The 2,481-nt window shown below is 35.8% G+C and overlaps 1 protein-coding gene across 8 annotated transcripts in view; it reads right to left on the bottom strand.

The window, feature by feature from the left end:
- Positions 1 to 2,481, bottom strand: part of LOC106692880 (putative leucine-rich repeat-containing protein DDB_G0290503) — a 38,434-nt gene that overhangs the window by 15,116 nt on the left and 20,837 nt on the right. The window lies entirely within an intron of this gene.

The following is a 2,481-nucleotide window of genomic DNA, read 5'->3' as shown; positions in this document are numbered from 1 at the left end:
TGATTAATGATCTGGTTGAGAGGATAATGATTAATCACTCTGGGGTCCAAGCACTTCTTTTTGCGGATGATCTGGCTATCTGGGGAACAAGTTCTAGTATGGGTGGTCTGGAAGAAACTCTAAATAAAGTCAAGAACACGCTACATGACTGGGTGAAAGAAAATGGAACGACAGTTAATCCACGAAAAACTGTGTCTCAAGTGTTTAGCCTTAGTACAAAAAAACATGAGGTTCATTTATACTAAGCTGACCTGGCTAAAACAAATCCATAAAGCAACTCAGAAAGGACAATCAAAATTGAAGCTGATGAAAAGGCTAACAGGGACTAAATGGGGAGCGCCCCAGGACGTACTTAGTACGGCCTAATCTGGAGTATGGAGCTGAACTTTTAATAACCTCCTTCAAAGCAGCATTAGAAAAGTTAGACAAAGTTCAAAATCAAGCCTAACGCATAATCACTGGCGGTGTGAAATTGACTTCCATCACAACTATAGAACTCCAAGCAGGTCTTGAACCACTACAGGATAGGAGGGAGAAATCTGCTTTGTGTCTTTATGAAAAGCTTATACGTCGAGAGGAACATTGGTTGGATTATCGTAAAGCGAATGAGCAACTGAGGTCCCATCGCACTTTTCTTTCAAAAGCTGAGGAAATGCCACCAGATAGACCTACCAACTGATGAAAGCAGAATATAAGCATCTCCTACATGCCAAAGCATGATTCTGCTGAAGTCTACAGGCGACTCAAACTGGCATGTGGTCGGATCAAGAAAGATTGCCCTGAACCCGAGCTTAGAGCTGCTGCATTAAAAACAATTTATGAGCTATACCTCATAGAGCAATGGCTACACATTTATACCGATGGGTCTGCGTCCGGTATTAACAAGGGAGCTGGAGCAGGTGTATACTCAATCAACTTTCAATTGTCATTTCCCGTTGGAGCTGGATGTGATAATTATGATGCAGAAATGCAGGCTATCTGCTTCTCGATGGAAGCCACTATTGAAAGCAATGACAACACTGTAATCTTCAGCGACTCCCAAGCCGTAATACAAAAATTAACCACACCAGGTGCCGCAGAGTCACCCACGGAAGAAAAGTGCAGAAACATGGCTGCTATCATGAAGAAAAGAGGAAGGCTTATAGCTCTGCAGTGGATATCAGGCCATGATGGTATAGATAGTAATGAGCAAGCTGACAAGTTGGCTAAGCTCGGTTGTGCACAGAACCAGCCTGTTCTATCACTTTCCTACAGAACAGTAAAATCACTTATAAGCTCTTATTGTAAGGACAGAACAAATGCTAGACAAAAAGTTCAAGCGGAAGGAAAGAAGTGAGAGAGCCTACTTACTGCATAAGTTAAAAGTAATGTAACAACAGTTCAAAAAAATAAAGAGTTATTTCAGATTAAAAATTAAGATAATTCACTGAAGTCAACAGAATTTGATAAGGCACATTATTTATTTAATATAAGCTCTACACAGAATTTCTATATAGGTAGCTACACAAACTAAAGCTGGAACATATATAACCAAGTTAAGAGAATCACTGTCGCAGGGTCTCAAAAATGTACTTTTGTTAGTGCTTTCTGTATTTCCTCAAAAGCTGACTTTACATTAAGCATGTTTGAGGTACATTACATACATCTCAGATTCAGGTATAAACATGGTGATATACCTAAGCCCTTTATTATTAATTGTAATAGCAGACAATGAAAATAAAAACTGCAGAAGAATCATAAGATATTTTATTGACTATACGGAGCTGGTATGAATAACAAAATTTATATAGGAGTATATATACATTATATATCTTTGCTGGTGGACTGTAATAAAAAACTATATATAATATTGTTATTATAAGCAAGGAAATACTGAAAACATAAATGGAAATAATCATATGGCAAAACATCTAACAAGAGGTTGATCAGAAAGTGGAAGGAAACATTAGTAGCAATGGAAAATTGAATGTTGAAATCAAAACAAGAACTAGACCAGATAGTTATAATTTTTTTGCTAGGATGCATTGTTAAGGAGTTAAAGGCAAAAAATGACCTAATTTGTTACTTTAGAAAATCAATCAATCATCTAATTAGTAAGAGTTCTAGAACCGGCAGAAATGTATTTCCGTGTTAAAACTGTAATAGAAACTAATTTCTAAAATTATTAGCAGATATATATATATGTTCAATGAAATGGATTTCATGCATCCTGTTCCTGTATAAGTAGTGCTCAGAGGTAAAAGAGGATTATATAAATTATATTATGTTAAAAAGGAAGTATTATCAATTCTAAAAGCTAAATTTTGGTTCTCCATAATAAACTCCTTCATTAATAAGATTTTTATCAAGAATTGCTATCCATCAGTGAAGATGTAAACCAAATAAGAAAACAAAACAACAACATAATATATATATATTTAACTTTTTCGAAAACCATTTGTCGTCACCCTCTCACACGCTTTCCTCTTCTAAATATTTTCT

Source organism: Halyomorpha halys, unplaced genomic scaffold (genome assembly GCF_000696795.3).
Source record: "Halyomorpha halys isolate HHAL.00 unplaced genomic scaffold, Hhal_1.1 Scaffold75.1, whole genome shotgun sequence".
Classification (NCBI taxonomy): domain Eukaryota; kingdom Metazoa; phylum Arthropoda; class Insecta; order Hemiptera; family Pentatomidae; genus Halyomorpha; species Halyomorpha halys.
Note: the sequence above shows the minus strand (reverse complement) of the source record. Positions and strands in the feature narration are given on the sequence as shown.